This window comes from Anser cygnoides, chromosome 6 (assembly GCF_040182565.1).
Source record: "Anser cygnoides isolate HZ-2024a breed goose chromosome 6, Taihu_goose_T2T_genome, whole genome shotgun sequence".
Lineage (NCBI taxonomy): Eukaryota > Metazoa > Chordata > Aves > Anseriformes > Anatidae > Anser > Anser cygnoides.
The window spans coordinates 14,737,955-14,759,224 of NC_089878.1; the positions used below are offsets into that span (position 1 = coordinate 14,737,955).

General features: G+C 48.7%; 1 protein-coding gene across 4 annotated transcripts in view; it reads left to right on the plus strand.

Annotated features, from left to right (window-relative positions):
- The window catches only part of KLF7 (KLF transcription factor 7), a 62,859-nt gene that overhangs the window by 368 nt on the left and 41,221 nt on the right, over positions 1–21,270 (plus strand). The gene's annotated exons all lie outside the window — the stretch shown is intronic.

Genomic DNA, 21,270 nt, shown 5'->3' on the forward strand with positions numbered 1-21,270 from the left:
TTTGCCCCCCCCCCCCCCCCCCCCCCCCCCGAGCGGCACCTGGGGGCCGCTGACACCCGCCGGGGCTTCGCTTTTGTGAGCACCGCTCTCCTCATCTCGTTTTTCGGCTTAGGCTTATTTACTGTTTTCTTTCTGTTTGGTCCTTTAAGCGAGGCTGATCACTTCCAGCCAGTGCTGACAACCGGCGGAGATCGTCTTGTGTTCAGGTGTTTCTGTCACCAGAAACCGGGCAGAGGTGGCCAGGTGTGCGGGAGCGCCAGCGAGGGCTTTAGGCTGAATCCTCCGACCAGGGGGCGAATGATTTTTTTTTATTATTTTTCACGTTTTCCCTTTTTCTGGAAGGTGGGGAGAAGCGCACGCTGGCTGTACCGTCAGACAATGCCGCCTCAGGCTGGTGCCCGTCAGCCCGCGTGCTCGGAGGCTCCGTAGGGTTGACGCGCAGGCAGGGCTGGGGGACTTCTGAAGGGGGAAATCAAGTACTGCCAACGCGTTAAAATGACGGTCGGTGAACGAATAACACCCGGGAGCAGAGTAGGTGACAGAAAGGAGCCGTACAAACAAACCGTGTGCCCAAATGCCCAGACCCACCAACAGCTCTCTGCTGGGATGCCGAGGGAAGCGACGCGCTCCCTCCCGGCCGCAGAGGCAGCGCTGGTTGCTGGTGTGGTTTTCTGGCAGAGGGGATCTGTAAACTGGCGCCTCTTTAAAAGAAAAACAAAACGTGCTGGCTGGTAAGAACAGGAGTGTGGCTGGAATGACATGTGGCGCGAGCGCGCTGCCCGGCCCCACGGCACTGTCACTTCGGGAACGAGGAGCCGCTGGGCTGCGTCTTGCAGGCACTCACGGGAGTCTTGGCTAGCGCAGGGGCAATGTGCGCTAGTTCTCCAGTAAGTGACAGCTTGGGACATTCATTTAATGCTCCTTGCCGGGGCAGAAAAGCAGACGGTCGCTCGGCGGGGGCTGTAGCTTTGTCATCCGCTGGACTGTGGCTGGGTCTTTAAAGGTTCGCCCTGGTAAAATTGTTTTGGCTCCAGCCTTGTGTGTGCACGCACACCTGTGAGAGGTTTACTGACAGCCGCGGTGTGAGCACGTTTGGGATTTCATTTGCGAAATAACCGATCCAACTTTGCTTTCTCCTCCGAGGGGGGTGGGGATGCTTTTTGTTATTAATATTCAGCTCGCACATCCATGGTGGTCACATCTGCTTTCCTTTTATAATTTTAACTGCTAATTAAACTGAAGAGGTTGATATAATTTCATTAAGGAAAATAATTTCGTAGCATCGCTGTTGTTGGATCAGTTGCATATTAGTAACAGCCCAGGCAGTCCAAAGCGAGATAATCTGTTGACATAGCCAGCATGCTCTAGGCAGTACTGTGTGTGATACTCTGTCTCCTGCTGCCTTCTTTTATGTGTGGAAGAGCAGCAGCTTGGTTTATACCGTGCAACGTACCTACCCGAGCCCCCTCTTACTGACACAGAATTTAAACTTAATACTCTCCCGGTTAAACCCCACTGACTCTCCACATATGTTTGGAAAGGAAAAGTTGGAAATAAATTATTACGTTTTCCCTTATTTCCCCTCAGATCTTCCAACCAGTGCCCGATGTTTCATAATGCATCCTGTATTTGCAGTTTGATTTTCTCCCCTGTTGCTGCCCGGACCCTCCTTGCAGACAGCAGGGAGCCGACCCGGTGGATGAGTAGTGGGAGCAGCCGAAGTGGCTGCACAGAGCGTGCTGGCACGCGGGCTTGGCAGACCCACTGACACAGAGACCCCGATTTCAGTCTGCCGAACTGCTCGCAAACGTAGCCCAGTATTAGGGATTTGTTCACTTCAGGCAAACCGTAGCAACTTGGGGACACAGGGCACACACGTGTGCATGTGTGTATACCCGAAGGTATCCCTCAGAGCTGTCAGGGTGTGGGCAAGACCCTCGGGAAGACAGCTGGCAGGGCAGTTGCCAACCCCTGGGGGAAGCACTGGGGTAGGGAAGCAGCAGCTTTAATTCGGGGTGAAGGTGCTTGAAGGGGTCTTGCGTCCGCTCCCATGAAAACACCTGAGCTCCTTGGAGGCTCCAGAGCAGTGCTCCTGGCAGCAGCCAAGCAGTGTCCCCCAGAGAGTGCTTCAGAGTCTCTGAAATGGGGGAATTAGTTGTGTGGGTCAAGAGCAGGCTTCCTTGTCCGGCTGTGAGCGCAGGTTCTTTGTGATAGCAGGCTGTCCGTCCTTGATGGGGAGAGGCTGGCTCGTGCCAATTGCTGCTGCTAGGTTTGGGGGCTCTTGTGGTACCATAAATGATGCAATTGCCCTGCTGAAAATTGTAGAGTGCCTTGGGGTGAGCGTGTTGCCACAGGCCTGTCTGTCTTCCTCTTTTCCTGAGTCAGGACCACGCTTTTGTAGCTGCTGGCCGAGGACTACCCAGCTGGGGCAGTTGCTCATGTTTCCGATTGGGAAACAGCCATCACTCACAGAGGGCACTGACAGCACAGGCAGGTTGCTAAATGCTTGCGTGCGGTCAGCTGATCCTCTCTCCCTTTTTCCTTCCTACTACAAGAGAAATGTGAGCAAGTTTGGCATTTACGCTTTTACCAATCAGCACTGGAGTTGGATGAGAGCAGCCCAGCAATACGTGTAACACAAGTGGATTTGGGGGAGGAAGAGATTGTCATCTCTTCTGTAGGTTTCCTTTTCAGGAGAAAAATACGAACAAAAGACCTCTCACTCCATCCTGGACGTAGTTTACGTAGTAAAAGTGGCAATACCTGGAGTGGAAGCTGGAACTGAATCCATGATGCATTTCATGTTATTTTTAAAGCACGTGTTGGTGGGCTTGGTTTTCAGGCAACAAAAGCTTAGCTTTGCTATGTCAGCTCTGAGTGTCCTCCTTCAGGTGAAGCGCTCTGGAGGTCGGGGGGTTTCTTCTTGGAGTGGAGAGGTCAGGATCTGATGAGTAGTCCACAGCACAGCTTCATCGGGAGGGAGAGAACTTTGTTTGGTCTTTTCCAGCAGCCTCGCGCAGCCATGGCACTATGAGAGATTAAAAAAAGGGGTGGGCTGGGCATTGAAAAATCCGGCGCTTGCTGTACGCCAGCTGGCTGGTGTCTCAGTATCTGTCTGCTTCTGCCTGGCGCTCCGTCCTCGCCGTGCTGTGAACCACGTGGACTGCTTGCCGTCCCCACTGCTCTCCGTGAGCTTGCTCGGCGATTTATAACCTGCCCAGGGGAAATCCCAGCCCCTGTGTGGCTGCGGCCGTGCAGCGTGAGGAGCTGCGGTCCCACGTGCGTTGCTCAGGGGTAGGTGTCTGACAGGGTGTCCCCGGGACTGGGAGTGGGCTGCAGGTAGATCAGCATGAGGCTGGGAGGTGCCTGGTGGCTCTGCCGAGGGCTGGTTTTGGGGGAGGTGGCTGCAGGGAGTGCAGCCCGTGCAGCTGCACGTGGTCCCACTGTCAGCGTGCCACAGAGGAGCTGGGGCGAGAGCTGGCAGGGGCTGGGCTCGGGGCTTCAGCCTGTTCCTCGTGCTGGGCCCTCACGGCATCGTGTGAGGGGTCATCAAAAGATCAACAGCAGCGGGCATCTTCTGTAGTCAGATTTGTCCCTTCTAGGTGCGACACTTCAAACCGCCCCTGCTACCCCGTGCCCTTGGAGGGCTCTGTGTGTGCTCAGAGGTGTGACCAGGAGGCATCTGGGGGCTCTCCTCATTTTCTGTGGGGGCCACAGGGCAGCCTCTAGCACAGCGATCCCTGTGTTGCCAGAGCACAGCAGCACCAGGAGGAGGTAGATGCACAGGGCCGCTGTGTGTGCAGCTGATTCAGCAGAAGTATAAAATCAGCAGGGTTTAAGTGTCACGCTCTGGCTTACACTAAAAGGCAGCCAGCCTTTCCCACACGTGTCACAGGGCAGAACAGTCCTCATTGGTGGCAATAGCCTTGTATCATTTGCTTGATAACCATTGCCTGATAACATTTCCTCTTGCCTTGGCTGACTCAGTTGCTCTCAGCTGCAGCAAGCCATGATCCTTCTAAGGGAGATGTGCATTTCCTGTAAAGCACAGGATCAAGGAAACCTTTGTTTTGCCCTTGACTCTGTGGTAGAACCTTTGTGTATTTTTAATCAGGTCTTCAGGCCTCATTTTACCCTCTTTTGAAATGACTGAGAACAGCAATACAGAGGCATGGTCTTTGTGGGGCTGGGTGGCTGAAATGACCCATCCTGGCCAAGGGCTTTGAGATCCCTGTGCAGTGTGAGAGCAGAGTATCCCAGGGTGACTGATCTGGTAGAACCCTTACATCTCAGTGCTGACTTCTCTTTGGGAGACATTTTCAGGCCTATAGGAAAAATTTCCACTGCTACTGGAGAGGCATAAATCACACTGGAGAACATTCCTGCCTGCCCATCGTCTCCATTGTTCTAGTTTAATGGCATAGTTGGCCACTACGTAAACTAAACCATCTCTTTTAATATTGCTATTTCATCTTGGTTCCAGTCACAGTGTAACACATTTCTTAAGTGCTTATAGTACATCATGCCTCTTGAGAATAACTTGCAGAAATGGTTGACTTCCAAGAACAGCCACATGTGTAATGCAGTGTATTTCAGACTCTGAGCACCAGTCCATTTACCCATGCAGGCACTCTACTTGCTCCATGTGCTGAAAGCAAGCTCTTTGCACACTCTAGAAGGAGATGGGGAAAGAGAAAGTCAAACTGGAAACTGCTGCCTGTATTGTTTTGTGATTCCTTAATTGCAGAATCTGTTATAAATGATTAGTTCTTGGTGTTATGAAAGTGTGGAGCCCTGAAATCCATGTTGCAAATGTTAAACAGCTGATTTTGTGTGTGATTTTTGTGTGTGGCAGGTGCTTTTGAAATAGGGTACATAGTTTTCAGCAATGCACAATCATAATGTGGGTATTAACTAGAAAATGCCTTCTTTTATTTGTTTGGGATGTTTTAACCTTCACACCCCCCAACACACCCATGTCTTTATATCCTATTAAATAGGCAGTGAATAGACTTCAGTAGGTTACATAAAAATTGTGATATATAGCAAGTCTGCAATGCGATACTTCCACGTGGAAATGGCAGAAGGTCTTCAGTACAATGCAGTAATTTCACACTTAAGCTTTCCCGGGTGGGGGAACAATATATTTTTTTCTGGATAATGTCATGTTTTTGAGGCCTTGCCAAATGACTTTCCACTGAGAAGCATCGTCTCCATTCTGCACTGGGACACGTTATAGGGAAGCAAGAAGGAAGCTGTTTGACTCTGTAGCTGCACATGCACAACCGTGATTGCAATTGTTCTTATAAAACAAAGGGGTTTTGCTCACCGGCTGAGCAACACTGGCATTCAGTATGTGAAGTGTAATAGTATACCTCACACCAAGTTCGTCACATCCTTCAGAGGGGAAAAAACACTGGAGGATATTGATCATCACACTCAAAATGTCATAAAAAATCATTTGTGGGTATTGTAATTGGTGGGAGTTTTCCTATTTGATGGTAAAGCTGAATTCTGGAGAGTTAATAAAGTGCTTTCAAGAGTGGTGCTAAGTCCCTCTTATTTTCCTCTCTGTTTCTCGACTCTCAGGTGCCTCCTGCCCATTCTCATACGTATTCATCTACAACACCCCACTACTTCCAAACTCCTGGCATCGCTCATGAGCTGTGAGTGGCCATTTCTGTGGTTTCTTTCAGGTTCAAGTCGCAGGGATAGCCCATCTCTGATTCCCCCTCCCCACAGGTCTTCTTTGTACTGTGCGTGACTGCTTGTGACATGGTCCAGACGAGTCTGGATTCACTTGTACTGCCGGGTTCAGCTGATTCTGCAGCGAACAAACAAAGCAAACCTGCCAGGGAAAGAGCCTCCCTCCCTCCTAAATGTTGCTGGGTAGAGAACAGGTTTGGAGCCTAGATCGTACAAAGGTAGATTCCCCAGCTTGATGCTGGTGTATTTGAGACCATCCCAGTTTTCTTCTCTTGACTTCAATCTCGATAGGCAGTACATGTGTTTGAGTGTCAGAGTTTGGTACTCTCTCGGCTGTGTCTCCTTCCCAGCGTTGCCACTTTGAGTTCAAAAATCGCGTGCCTTGTTCCCAAAACACTGAGATGGTTTTTAAAGTCACAGGCCTTTGTTAAGGCTTTTCTGTCCTTTCTACCTTTCTTGTTTCCAAGCCACTGAAGGGTTGTCTTGTTGTCCTTTATTCTTAAAAACAAAAAAGATGGGCTTTCCAGCAGTTACTTGATTCCTGCAGCATTAAGAAAGCGCTGCTATTGTATAAGCTGGAGAGCTGGCTGGAGTACGGAGAGGTGTGCGCATGTCAGAAGGAGCCCGCTCGTCCCTGTGCCAGCCGGGCTGTGTTTGCACCCCTGGCCTGGCAGCAGCTGGTGAGGACGGCTGCGTGTCCGCTCACGCTGGGGCTGCCTGGCGCAGCAGGGGCCACGTCTCTGTTCCCTGCTGAGAGGAAATCGCCTCGGCCTTTGTGCTCCAGGGCAGTGAGACAGCTTGGATTGCATCAGGACCTTTCCAAGCCTTTCCTTCTCGGCTCTTCAGTCACGAGATCGGCCGGTAGCTCTTCCTTTCACCTGCTGGTGCTGTGAGGATCGGTGTCGGGGCTCGGGACCTAGGGCAGGGGGACAGGCAGTGCCTCAGGCCTGGGCCATGCGGGCAGGCCCTGAAAGCGCAGGACGGCTCCCACCCTGGGTGCCCTCCACGAGTGCGGGGTTGGCTCTGTGAAATAATGAAAATAAAGAGCCAAAAGGTGAGCTTGAACCCCTTCCTGAGGTCTGCCTTGCCTTTGAGACAGCCTGTGTGTAGCACAACTTTGACCCCAGCTCTGAGTTTACAGAAAACGGGTCAAACAGGGTGTAGAAAACTCGGTCAGGAAGTCCAGGATTTATTTATTTTTAATGGTTTTTACTGTGTTGGCAGAGTGCTCTGATGCTCTTAATTGTTTTCAAGCAGGTACCCTCTCTCTCTTTGTTCTCACACATGAAGGATCCTTTCCAATTCAGAGCGATTCCGCTCAGTGCAACTGTGCATTCCTCACACGTGTTGTTGTTTAGAGAACCATTAAGATGCATGTGGTATACTTTACAACGTACACTAAAGAGTCTGAGTCACTTAAGCATAAATGGCGTATTAATGCTTGCTGAAGGTCCTGCAGACATACGCATTTAAGTGTCATAATGGTTTTGAACACGGGGCTTATAGACCGTGTCTGACACGTCCTAATCCTGTTGGTTATTTCCCAGTGCTGTGGACCTGCGTGCAAAGCCAGGGCTTAAATCATACGGGGGGTGTCAACAGCTCCTGCTCGGCAAGGGGTAGAGAAATAGCCGGTGACAGAGGTGAGCTTGGGAGACAATGTGATTGACGGGGGGGCACACAAAGGAGAAGGACACCGGCTTGTGAGAGGCTTTTCTGCGAGGTTCCAATTAGTGTCCTGATTTACAAATCCTGCCCTTAAATCTGCAGCCTCCCAAGGTCAGTTTTAAAGGGACGTGGCATAGGGTTGACGTTTGACTGTGATGAAGGTTTGTAAATCAACATGTTCTGACAGAAACTGCAATCAGTGGAATTATCTCCATCTATATAATTAAAAGAAACAAAACAAGGCATAAACAGGGTTTGCATTTTTTGGACAGGATCATCTTGCCCACCTGCTGTCTGTGCAGCTCTTGCACTGCAGCATTCTTCCCGTGCATCTGAAATAAAGCGAAGTGAGAGCAACTGTTTGGACTGTGTGGTGAGGAAAAGGCATGCGGCATGACAAGTAAATTAGATTTGAAAAATGCTTTCACTACTAATAGGCTACTATGCTGCTAGGCATTTGGTTTTAATCCCGATTTTTCAGTGGGCAAACTTCGTTTTCAAGCATAAGGAGAGCTCTTGGGTTTGCAAACGTTTGCGATTTGTACCCCTTGCTGACTTGTCTTGACTCCAGCCCAGGAGGGGAACCGGCATCGTGCCGAGTCGCTTTGTGCTGCTGGGGATGAAGTAGGGGCCTGCCTTTAATTGCCTGCCGTTATTCTCCACCAGGGCTGGATGGAAAACAAAGGTTCCAGTGAGCAAAGGCCACAGTGAAAGTGTTCGGTAGGTGGAAGAGTAGAAGAGGAGAGAGCTGCTCCTGTCTGCCTGCTTTTTATACTCAAAATGGACATTGGCCACATCGCAGCTCCTAGGTGTGCTGTGAGAGACCCAGGTTTGGATCACTTTCCTGCTTGATTTCAGGTCTGTCCTTCTAGATTACATCTTGGGTGTGTGAAACTTTAGTTGATTGTGTGGTGCTTCCAAAATCAATACATTCCAATAAAACACTTTAGATTAAACAAAAATGATTTTTTTTTTTGACTGGAGATTGTTTAGTAGAAATGTTTCAACCAGGTCTGTTTTCTAGAGGCTTCCCTCAGGGCCGGGCCTTGTTTCTGGTGTGAGAGACTTGGTTTGACTGGCACCTTTGCCTTTGTTGTCCTGCGTCCCTAAAGCTTGATTCATTTTCCCCAGCTAGTATCAGTTTGGCTAGTAAAAGATACCTAGACTCGTTGCAGCCCGTGACTTGTGAGCACTGCAGCCACAACACCTCATGGTGCCGTAAGCAGTATCTGACCACTTCTGGTCCGTAACCCAGGGGCTGCTCTCCCTCCCCACGCAAGTCTGGCAAGGCGTGCAGGTGCATGAGATGCATAAGAGCAGTGCATTCACGTGCCTCCATCGGCTCCTCACAGCTGCTGGTCGCTTTTCTCCCTCCTCAGCTCCACTTGTCCGGGACCGCTCACAAACACTGCTGGCGAGGTGCCGTGCCATCGTCTTGGTGAGGAGTCTGTGCTCGCCCTGCCTTGGCACCTCTGGCCCACGTCTGGCTCTGAGGTGCCTCGTGTCCCAGGGTGCAGGGTGGGGTGGGTGGCTCAGGGGCTTTCATCTTTACCTGTGGCTGCACAGTGCTTTAAAGGGTGACAACTCCACAGAGCTCGCTGCCTGCTTTGAACTAGTGAAAATAATCCTTCATAATCCTGGTTTGGGTGTTGTGTTTTTGTTTTTTTCTTTTCTTTTGGCTTCCCATGTCAGTCTGGAAAATTTATGCTGCTCTGAAGGAAACATTCCACTCATCTGCAAGCTACTACAGCTGCTGTGTGAGTAATAAAGTATGAAAGGGAGGAAGGGAGAAGGGAGAAGAAAGATGGGACCTGGTGTTTCATATGGAAAGCATCAGGCCAGAAGTGGCTTTGTTTCCGACACGTGGACAGTGGAGAGGCTGCATTTGCTGCTCAATGGAAAATCTGTGCCAGTGAAAAGAAACCTCCCTCATTAGTGAGTGACTAGATCAGATGGGGAGGAACTTCAGTGTCTCTAGCTTTTATTTTTAAATTTGTCTGCATTTCAAAATAATAAGGGAGAAACAAGGGCACTGGACTGACTGACAGAGATTACAACCAGTTTGAGCAGAATAGCTCTTTTCCGTCTCCATCTGAGATGCTCTCCCAGCCACAGACAGCCCTCCCCCAGCTGTTCATAAACTGTGCCAGCACCTCCAAATAGTTGTGAACATCTGAGAGTTGCTGTACATCAGGCAAGGTGCATGTTGTTTTTATTTGGTTTTGGTTTGTGATCTTTTGGGATAGTATAATAGCGTGTTTGTAGGCTTTCCTGCACAATCAAGGAAAACAGAAGCTTGCTTTTGGTGTTGAGAAAGGTGCTCTTGATGTAACCAGAAGCCTCTGAGTGTTGTGGCTTTAAGAAACACATGAAAGCAGGGGGGTTGCAGTCAAATATTGGGAGGAAGGGGTGTTTCTGTCTGGTCAGACCAGAGGAAGGAGGCACTTAGAGTGTCAGAGGTCTCTGCTATCTTGAGAGATGAAGTAGATTGCTGTAGATTGTAAAGTGCTGGCATGACCCGGTGAAAGGGATTGTAAGGTGCTTCTGTTGCAAGTCTGAGAATTTTAGAGTAAGTGGATGTCACCTGGTGTAGTACAAGCACAGCCTAGGGTGGTTTCCACCTACATATCGTAGGAAAACCTGATCGTCCAAGAGTTGAGTGCCTGTTCAACAGGACACTGAGTGGTTACCCTAGGTTGAAGACTCCTCTTCACTGGGACTGTCTTACATGGATTATCTCCATGTAGTGGGAGCTAGATCAGCTGCAAGGCCTTGGTTTGAGCAATCTGTGACTCTCGTCAGATGTACTACTATGATAAAATGGGAGTTTCTTTTTGCTTTCCATTTCTTTATGTTTAAGTGGAAAAGATCAAGGAAACCTTTGATATCCATTTCTGAACTGGTTTTTCTCTCTGTAAAAGGGAAGAATAGCATCCCCATCACACGGGGAAGTGCAGATCAGTCGGTGAGTCAGATCCTGGGCTGATGCAGACTGATGCAGATCTGCCAAAGTCACAGTGGTGATATGCGGATTTACGCTGGCCCAGTGTCTACAAAGTCACTTGACACCTTAGAGGAGAATGGTCTATACAAATCCCAAATATTGTCAGGATGTGGAATAAATACCAGGATGTGGGCAAAAAACAGCACACCCATTTTAATGATTTGATTAAAACAATATTGCTGCTCTATGGCTCTCATAAATGTGCTTCCAATGGTGTCAGGGGAGGAGATGGTCTCAAGTGCTGTAACGAGAGGGTGCGTTTTTTAAAATGTTGCGCAATAGGCTGCTAAGTCGTGCTCTGACCATATCGGCTGAGTTCTGTTTTGTAGTGAGCATGGCCTGAGGCATTGTATAAATGCCGTTTCTCCCCCCACCTTCAGCTAATAAATAATGGAAACTCTACCGGAAATAAATTTTCTTTCCATGAAAGAGTGGGAGGTCTTGAGTGGCTCCCTATAAAACAAAGGATGTAGCATGGTTTGTTTGCTTTGGTTTTTCAAATGAAGAAAACGTGGGGGTGGGAAGGGAAGAGATGTTTCTAAGCTCCAAACGTGCTCTGTGCAACGCTGCAAGGTAGTGTGGGCACTGCTTCCCCCAGAACCGTGGATACCCACCCGCCTGCGAAACGCAGACAGATGAGAGAGGTCTCCGAGCAGTCTCAGTGCATGGGAAGACAGAAGGACCCTGCTCCAATTTACCCTCAGGCTCTCATATTCAGCAGTGGAAACCAACCTGAAAGTGGGTGTAAATGAGCGTCTGGAGGAGCCTTTTGTGCAATTCCATGGGCAGTTTCTTCCAGGGGTCAGATAAATGAGCAGAATGGTCTTTTTGACCTTAAAATCAGCTTCTGTAAGTAAATCCACTTCAAGGCCTTCTTGTACACGTGAGTCTGGGCTGAAGGAAGGCCCCGTGTGCGCCCGTTTCCAGAACCCATCATGCATGTGCACTGTGCCAGGTCGGAGGAGAGGCCGGGTTTGTGGAGCTGGCGGCTTCCTCCCGGCTGGCTGGAATCTGAAGCAAAGCTGTGTCATCTTGTGTCGTGTCATGGACAGCCTCTGGGGCCGGAGTCTGACTGCAGCTTGGCCTCCGAGGTTGAGAAGGGTCGCAGGAGGGCCTCTGTTCAGCAGGGGGATGCGACTGGCTAATTTTGAAGGCAAATGAGGTTTGAGAGCAGGGTGCACATGATGAAAAGGCATTTTCAGCTACTGCCTTCATCCAGCAACAATAAACTGTGCATATAAGCGGATCTGGTCCAGTGCTAATGTCTGAATTTCTGAATTGCTAATTAGCAGTTCTGCTAATTCAGAAATTGCTAATTCAGAAATTAGCACAGAAAAAAAAATGCTGTTAGATCATCAAATTCTTTTGCTCAGGTGCCATTTCTTACTGTATGCCTCAGTGGAGCCTTCTGCTCTCATTGGAAATCCACCTAGCACGAGGACCTGGAAGCCTTGAAAACATGTGCTAAAACCTCTTTAAGGGGAAGAATATCTGAAAGCTTTTTTTTTTTTTTTCTTACCTGAATCTAATTCCTCACACTCCTGTATTCTCTCTTTTCTTTATGAGGACCTCCATTGCTTTGTTTGAGTTTATCCAATTCATAGCTGCATAATGTGATGCTTTTTCCCATCTTTATTAACTCTTTCAAGGATTTGTATCTAACTGTGAAACGAGACCCCTGCTCATTGACTGGAGATTATAATACTGACTGTGGAGCAGACATGATAAATAGGAACAAATGTGCATGTCCCTTTCAATTTTGTCATACTTTCCATCTTCGTGTTCCCTCCAGTTTTCCTATATATCAGATGCTAAGAATGTATCCCCAAAACCACAGTGGTCTTCTCTGTGTTTTATCTGCTCAAGGTCTCTTTTCAGCCTGACTGGATCTCTGCTTTGTATTTAGTGTGCATGCTGTGTTGCTATTTTTTCCATAAATGCATTAATTTGTCTTTCTTCGAATTCAGTCTCAAGGATTTATTTTCTGCCCCTGTGTGAATTTCTTTATATACTGCCTCTCTCTGCTGGCATGACAAAAAAACTTTAGCATTTACTCCTTAAGCCCTTTTCCCTGCTTTTCTTCACAATGAAAGCTTTTTATCAGTTTCCTTAGTTTTCTGATTTGTTTTTATTAAGCATGTTTTTATACTGGGGACTGTGATCCATCAAAGTAAACGGAAACAAAAAAATGAGGCCAAGTTTTTGTTTGTTTGCTTAAGGAAACAGATCAGAACTTAAGTGGGATGAAGTCAAAACAGCGCTGGTGATTTGATGTGATGGTAGCTGATTCAGAATCAGCTGGCTGTTGACAGCAGGTAGTGGAAAACCTCAGCATTTGAGGAGTCTAAAAACAAATACAGCCACGGGGCTGAAAATTGCATGGTGATAGTAGTGACGGGAAGAGTAGTGTTGCTGTGAGTTGCTGTCCTTTGTTCAGAAAACAGCATCCATGTGCTGCTGACTGTTGAAGACCAAAGTTTTTCTTCATCACAGCTCATTTGAAACAGTGCCTTGAATTTCCGTGCCCGCCCAGCACACCTCTGTCCTTCCCTTCAGCACCCTTGTGCAGATGCCACAGCAGAGGAAGGATGGCGGCGTCGGTGCGCGGGGAGCATGGAAGGCACCATCGGGAGCATAAATCCTGCTGGCCGTTGACGTGGGCTAGCCCTGAGAAGCCGTGGATGTGTTTCTGGGCTCTGTTTACCACTAAGAACCATTCCAGCATTTCCCCGGGCTCGCTGCACCGCCCCGAAGCCTGCAACACGGGAGCCTGGAACAGCACCGGCACCGTTTCCACCTCGCCCTGTGGCCGTGTTGCTGAGTCAGTGATGGGCAGGCAGCTCGGCGTCGTCCCAAGGCTGCTGGAAGCGATGGAAATAATTCCCCGGGATCCAAGCGGGTTCTGGACCAGGCCCAAGAGAGGCAGGACCGGTACGTCCTGGCCCCGCTGCCTTGCAGGAGGATTTGAGGAAGCCGCTAGCGTAAGGCAGAGGAGCCTGCCTGAGCTGGGGGCAGGCGTTCCCTGCTGTGAACTGCAGGACTCGGTGTGAGCTTGGTTGGTCAGCCTGCACGCTGCACCCTCCTGCTCTGCGTGTCTGCTTTGCTGCCTTTAACCATCGCCGCTCCTTTGAGGTGGCTTGGGCTGCTTGCAAGAGGAGGCTTGCAAAGGAATAGTCTCCTGGTGTTTCGGAAGATGCGTCGTCCCCTTTCCTTCCTGCGCAGGAGGAAAGCTGCTTGCCCCATGCGGTGTCTGCTGGGGTTGTAACAAAATAGTGGGGCCTCTCTAAATAGTAATGAGCTGCACAGCTGGTTGAGGGCAGCAGAGCTGTGCTGGTTTATGCTGGGTTGTGCCTCTGTGAAAACTGTTCACAAAAACTGTAGTCTTTTCCTCTACATTCAGCAAGCCTTTAAGAGAGATTGTCTTTGAAGAGCTTCAGGCAATACAAAGTAACATCATAATCAATGCTGCTGCTAGGCTGGCCAAAGAAATAAAATCATCCTGTGGGGTAGTAACCATTTTTTTTCTTTCCAGAAGTGCACATACCAGGTGTACAAAACTGGGTCTCTAGTCGTGTGTGGGAATTAGCAGCTTTCTCAAGCACAGATGCGGTAGCAAACAGTGCACAGGTCCTGCTGTGAGCATCTTTTAGGCATGTTTGTGTGGAGCACAAGGACTATAAAGAAATGTGTCCTGTACAATGTGCTGTTGCAGATGTTCTCGCAGACCGGCATGTAAAAAGCTAAATGTTTTACCAAAAATTAGGGAGTAAAAATGAAGGAAGGACCTGCTACAATGAGGTACCACGTAGGATCATCCTTATGACTTGATGGCGTGATTGCACTCAGTGGTCCACATTGTGGGTGTATTCTTCAATTTAATAGCTTCCTGGTGGAGCTGAAAACACAGGGATATGCAGAAAATCTGTTCTCCATCCAGGCACTAATCAATACAAAAGTCTAAGTTCAGAGATAAAATATGAATAAGAAAACGTTGGTAAAGCGGTACTCCTTGTGCGTACCTGTATTTCAATACTAGGGAGCAACAGTGAGGAAGGACTTTCTCCTTTAACCACTGTGCCAGTGGATTTGTGTAGTCTGGGGCAGCAAAATCCCCTAGCTGTACCCTGGTGAGTCACAGACCTGACACCTGCAGTCTTGCAAGTCTTGCAAAGTTGCCTTTTTGAGGCTCAGATTTTCCAAGAGCAGTGACAGAGCTGTTTCAGCAGAGCAAAATACATATACTTTCATCCAACACCCAGCGTTTTAGAGCATTCAGACGTCTGATGTGATGGCCGAGCTTTGGACAGACAGGATGCTTCACAGCCGCTGCCCATGGAGAGCAGGGAGCTGTAGCGTGCCCGTTTTACGGGCTGGGAATCTGGGACACCCCAGCGCCCAGTTGTCACAGAGAGGGAGCCGAGAGCGGAGCCTGGAAAGGATACCCGTTCCCTGATCTCCATTTTAATTAAATTCTTTTTGCAATTGTCTTCCCTGGCAGTTTAACTGGTGGAATGTGGTCTAGCAGAGGAATTTTTGGCTGCAGATTTGACAGGAGTATTTTTCTGGGCCAGATCCTCGCTTAGTGTAAATGCAGATAACTCCACTAGCTACGATTACAGCACTAGCGATTTACTCCTCCCTCTGAGAATCTGGCCCTGGTTTGCAGACAGTGGGCAGTGTCATATAATTTGTTCTTTTTAATTTTAGTCTGTCTAGACACTTTTACAGCACCCCTTTCTGAGAGAACTCGGTGCCAGCAGCTCTGGAGCAGCACCGCACTTCTCTGGTGAGAGGAGCTTGGTAAACACAGTGTGGAGACAGTGCGGGGTGCTCAGGCTCAGCATTTCACCTTCCTTCTGTAGGATTTGGCTTTGGTCTTCGTGCTTTTGTGTTGGAGAGGTGGCAGAGGGGAATCGTGGAAGGATTTCTCCCCTATGGAGGGGGAGTGAGTCTGTCATTCCCCTACCTCCTTTTCTTTTTTTTTTTTTTTATTCTACGTCCAAGCTGAGTGCCGGAGAAAGACGTCTGGTGCAGATGCAGCAGTTCTGGGGTGGTTTTTCTTTCCAGCAGTAGATGAAACCTTCTTTCTGCGGGCAAGAAGGCCTTTCTCCTGGCTTTAAAGGCCATTTGCTGGTCCTCCATGCATCACCTGGGGCGGTGCAGGGCAGACCGCAGGCTCCTCGTGCGGCAGGCACAGGGCCCGGCTTTGACAAGAGCCTCACATGCGCTGGCCGTGGTTAAGCAGATGATTAGCTAGGACTGTTTTTCTTCCCCTTCCATTCTCCTGCCAATTCCTGAGCTACTCGGCGGGATTGTCTGTAAACTCCGTTTGCGAGGAGCCAAACAGAAGGGCCACGGCTCTGACCGGGGCTTGGCAGCAGTAGCAATATATATATATATATATATACACCCTTTTACTACCATCCCTTCTATGTGAATCCAAATGCACTTAGCTCAACCCCTAATCCTCGTAATATTTTTACAAGATTTGCTATTCGTAAAGTCCCACCTTCTGCAGTCACATTATTGTTAGCTGCCTGCATTTATGTGCCTGTCCCCAGCCCACAAAAGGAAGGGGCTTCATGGCTGCAGAAAGAAAACCTGAAGGCAGAGATCCTAAAGCAATTAGAAGCAAAATCTCTTCAAAAAAAAAACAGCACATAATGCACATGATATTTATGGGTTTCCACCTGAGCGTGATCAATACTAATGAAGCAGAGCTCTCCCAAAAAAGCAGCTTGCACGGGAACGGGGAAGAGATTCTTTGTGCAGCCTGAGGATATGGAGAGACACGGCTCCCCTGTGAGCTGCTGCAGGAGTTTGCACCCCTTCCCCCACGCTCGGCAGAGCCTGGAACATACGACTGGCCACGTGCAAGGTATCGCAGTGTTAATAACGCCGCTGTATTGATCAAATTGGGCTGCTTTGTCTCCAGGGACATCTGGGGGGATTTGTTCAGGCTCTTAAGGCTGTGCCTCCTAAAGAGCATTTTCCAGTCCTTTCACTAGGCGAAGGGTGTGCTGTGCTTTTTGTCCCAGGCAGCAGGAGCTATGCTTTCAAAAGATTTCATGGTGTCCCACCACCTACTGCCTCTATCTTTTCTGCTCTCACGGCTTCCACCTTATTCCCACACAGAACTGGCCGTGTCTCAAGCTTAATGTGCAGCAAGGTCCGATTTTCTGCCCTTGGAGAGCTCCTCAAGGCTGTAAGCGCCGCTGGCTGCTGGAATGTGGATAAACACAGGGTTACGGGAACAGGAGAGGCTTCCTCTTTGCTTAGAAAGTGAGCAAAACATCGGTAAGAAAGCGGCGGAGAAGGAAAACATGTGCAGGGTGGTTTTGTTTCCCTCCCTCCGCCTCCAGGCTGATATTCATGACCTTGTTAAAAAGATCGGTCTGCTTCAGAGACTGCACGTGGTCATTTTTAAGTGTAGGGAGAAACCAAATGTGGCTTTTATTTTTCCATCTGATAAATTGCCAATTGCAGGTTTTACTTACAGAACACTCTGAGTAGTCTGAGGAGAACACGATCACCTTGATATTATATTTATGAGTAAAAATGGTATGAGGCAAAGAAAGCTCTTAGCTTGCATGTAAAGACGACTTTTAATGCAGTTTTTGCTTCCAGGAGTGCATTGTTAGTTGCGGTGGGGAAGGGACACATTAGCAGTCTTCGCAGGAGGACTGAAGTGCCTCGGGGGACGCTCAGAGGCTTGCAGGGTCAATTTGACTTCATGCTTCTTTGACAGATGTCGAGCGCTCGGCGCTGCAGTGATGGGAGATCTGCAGAGCAGGGGTACCTGTGGTCTTGGCAGGGAAGGGTTAGAGATGTAAAATGGAGGAAATCCCGCTAAGCCTTGCTCTTGCGATGGGGAGCAGTATTTGGGATGTTCATGCTGCCCTCCGGAACGTGTCTGCGTGTTGCTAATCGCTGTGTTGACTTCTGCAGGGACGGAGGATGGCAACAGTCAGGATCCGTGCCTGAAATATTGTTCTCTGAACATGTAGGCTGCCGGCAGCACCAGCTAGAGCTAAAGCAGCCCATTTTGGGCCTGTTTCTTTCCCTTTCTGAGTCTTGGTTCCTGGACTGCCGGGACTGAAGCAGATCCCTCCAGCAGCTACCAGCACCAGGGATTTTGGCTCTCGCTCCGGCTCTGATATCATTGCAACTGCCTGGGAAGCGGAGCCGGTGGGAGGAGAAGCGGCAGAGGGCTCCCAAGGAATGTTCCCCACGAGGCAGAGGCTCGGCCTGCGGTCTCTTGTGCTGCTCTTCCTTGCCCAGCATAAAGGTTACCTTTGTATGTTTATAACCAAAATAAAATTGCAGCTCCTGAAAGCTGTAATTTGTACTTGGGGGAACATAATGTTTGTGTTTAGCTGTTGCAGGGATTCTGCCATAGCAGAGTGACAGAGGTCTGAAAGTGTTTGGGCTGACGATAGCTGGCAACAGACCCTGCCTTTGGGGGCTACTAAAAACAGCTTTACTTGAGCAATATTGGAGATAAACAGAATGACAGGGAGAATTGGTTGTACCATGAGGAAGAGGACGCTGCTGCTGCAGCAGGAGAGGCTGTCGTTGTTCAGTGGCAGAGCACGTGTTCCTGCTCTTCCCCTTCCCACAGCGCCAGCCAAGGGAGCCTGGCCGTGGTCTTCCAGGCCATGACAGTGGAGACTTCCATCCCATCTCCGAAAGACAATAGAGGGAAGGTGGGGTATGCGGCCAGCACACAAAAGCAGGCTTATCGCAGGAGGCTTAAATAGATGTGAAGAAGGAAAATCAGGGAAAATAGGACACTTAAGGTAAACTAACTGAATTTTTTAAATGTCTGAGTGGGAAATAAGCCAGGTAACATCCACTGTTGGGATTATAATGACTACAATGTGTTTTCTCTTTTCCCTGTTGGTAAACGGGTTATGTTTGTTTCCTTTCTGGAGATGGGTGAGGGACCAGAGCTCCCTGCAGCGTGTTTGGTACTGAGTTGGAGCCATGTGTGGTGGCTTAGTCAGTAAGGCTCCAGTGCTGCGAACGTGTCATCTTCCAGTTCCCAGCATCATCAGCAGAGCCTTTTTTGTCTTGGACAAAGGCACAGTGTCGGGTTTCATCCGACTTACTCTAATAGGATACTTGAGGATGGGGCTGGGAAGCCAAAGGCCTCATAAGGGCCTCTCAGCAGAGTGGCTGCTGGAAGCCTTGTGGCATTGTCAGCAGAGAGATGCCGGATGCTCTCAGCTCCAGAAGGTGGTGCTGAGTGTTGTGCTCAGGGACATACCTGGAATTAATCTGGGAACTCTCCCAATTAATTTGAGGGGGACCGGTGCCAGCAAAAACTTGAGACAGGGTCTGGCGGTCTTGCACAGTATTCTCCAATACGTTTCCAGGGAAGATTTGCCAGGAGAAAGAGTAGGTTTAAGAGAGAGCATGAAAAGGGGCAGTGCCTTGCCTTGCCAGCTAAGCTCCTGCCAAAGTGAAGAGTGTTGCTGAGGAGGTGCAGCGTGAAGGAACAAGGGAAGGAGAAGGTGCTGGTGGGAGAGTAGAGACTGAGAAGAAGAGCCTCTGGGAGGTCCTTGTGTCAGACAGCTGCTTCGTCACAGCACCCAGCCTCTGCTTTTCACCAGCCTGCTTGCGGTAACACAGTACCACCCTCTGGGACTGGCGGTACTGTAAGTCTCTGCGGACTTGGGATTCGGCAGGTATCCATACAGGGCCTTTCTGTGAAGGGTGTCATGATGGCTTATGGTATATTAGATCCTGTAACGAACTACAAAGTCTCACAGGAAAGTCTTGAATTGACCATGGCTGCTTGGATGCTGGGAATTTGTTTTATCTTCCAGGAATACCAAGACATTGCATTCCTTCTAGGCTATTTTCTGGCTGCTACTGCTATTAATAACTTTGTCCTGAAATAGCACTTTCATATTGCAGCATATTAAAATCCATAACAACTGGGTGGGTGTCCACAGTCAACAGACTGAAGAAAGCGAGCCAGAACGAGAGCCTTGCTGGTGTAAGGCGGCTCACAGAGGTGTGCTGGCTCTCAGCAGCCGCTGATCGGACCTGCTGAGCTTTGCCAAGTCCACAAACAACAGGGCTCTTGGTGGCATCTCCCGGCTGTCCATCCCGTGCTGCAGCTGCTAGCCCTACGGCCTGCTGCAAACCTCTCTGACGCAGGTATGGTCTCCTTCCTTCCACAGGGAGGAAGCAGAGCCTGCTCTAGGTCTGACAGCGCACCTTGAGTTGCTAATGATATCCACAAAAGGCCCTGCCATGTCTCCTTTTTGTTTCATCTGATGCATTTTTGCAATGCAGATCTCCTCAGATGCCTGTGGCCAGCTGCCTGTGTTGCTGCTGAGTGGATAGGCCTATGCTGGCAGGATCTTTTCCAATGTGCTCCAGCAAATTGCCTTAAAAGAGAACTGTGCTGCTTTTATCGGGGTGTGTGGCAGCCCAAGTGCACTGCCTGTGAGATTTGAGGCTGGTTCTAAATCCCTGATGGCTAAAGTTTTGGAACAAATGCCTTGGTAGTGAGTGTAGGAAATAAAAGAAATGGAAAAACACCCTTGGCGGTGATGGAGCACCCTTTAGAGGGCACCTGCTTTTGAGTGAGAGGCAAGTTTACCTGCAGTGGGATGTTCAAGCATGAAGACTGTTGTTTCTGCACACTGATGATGAAAACTCTGGTACAGAAGTGGTAGTAACCAGCTTGTGAGTACCTCCAAATACACTGCCGGCCAAATTAAGAAGGAGAGAGAGAAAAAAAAAAACAACAACAAGCATCAGGATGTCTGAAGATGGTGGTGTTTTTAAATTCTTCCCATTTTTCCATTTGGGTCACATTGTTCCTAATAAAGTAGACAAGATTTGTAATATAAAATAACCGTCTCCAGCCGTCAAAGAACATGTCAAATTCTGCTTCACGTAAGCCAGAGTTAAATGGCGCTAATCAAGAGCAGAATTTCATGGAGTTTGAGTGTTGGCAAGGTCCTCAGCTGATGTAAACAGGAACAATGAAATCAGTGCTGCTCTGTGCTGATTTACCCCAGCTGAGAATCCGGTTGTGCTTCCATCGCTTTGTTTCTGGTCTGAGGTTTTTTCTCAGTGTGACGGTGAAACTCGAGGCTTCTGTCTTCTCTTTCCCTTGCCCAGACTGGCATATTTATCACAGCAGCACATGCATCTTCTTGTTCTTGTAAGATAACACATTGCCCAAATGATTTAAAAAAAGAAAAAAGCAACAAATGGCTTTTTGTAAAAGTGATCAAACAGTTGCTGTGCTCCCATTAAAAGTGTAAATTTCTGCCAAGCAGCCCACTGCTCCCTGCATGGCTTGAGGCAGACTTTGGTCCTATATGTTTATTATGGTTTAGAAGTGCTTTAGTATGCTCTTTTATTCTTTTATTCTTTTTTTGTTCTGACCTTATTCTACAACATATTCCCCTCCTTCAGCCTGCTTCCTGTTTCCCAGACAGGTCCCCACCTCTTCCTCCCCGCAGCCAAAAATAATACAAAAGGGAACAGACAAAAGGTTTTTTGAGCCATGAGATGTGATAGTGAATGGGCATCATGTGCAGAGTAGGTTCAGTAGTCCCAGCAGACACATACTGATCATACAAAGTTAAGGTGAGGGACGGCACGTATTTGGGTTAGGAATTCAATGTTGTGCACACTCTTGTTTAATATGCTTTTAGGTCAGAGCAGAGGTGACTCACAACCCAGAAATCCCTCTTACGAAACGTACTGTATATCGAGTGTAGCGATGACACCTCTTCTTCAGATTTGACTTAATTGTGAAGAATTGTGCTTGTGAATATGTTGTTGCTTGAGCCTGTGTACACATTTGTGTCAGCTGCCGAGGAGGAAATGTTAAGCTATCTGTGATGTTAATGAAACATCTC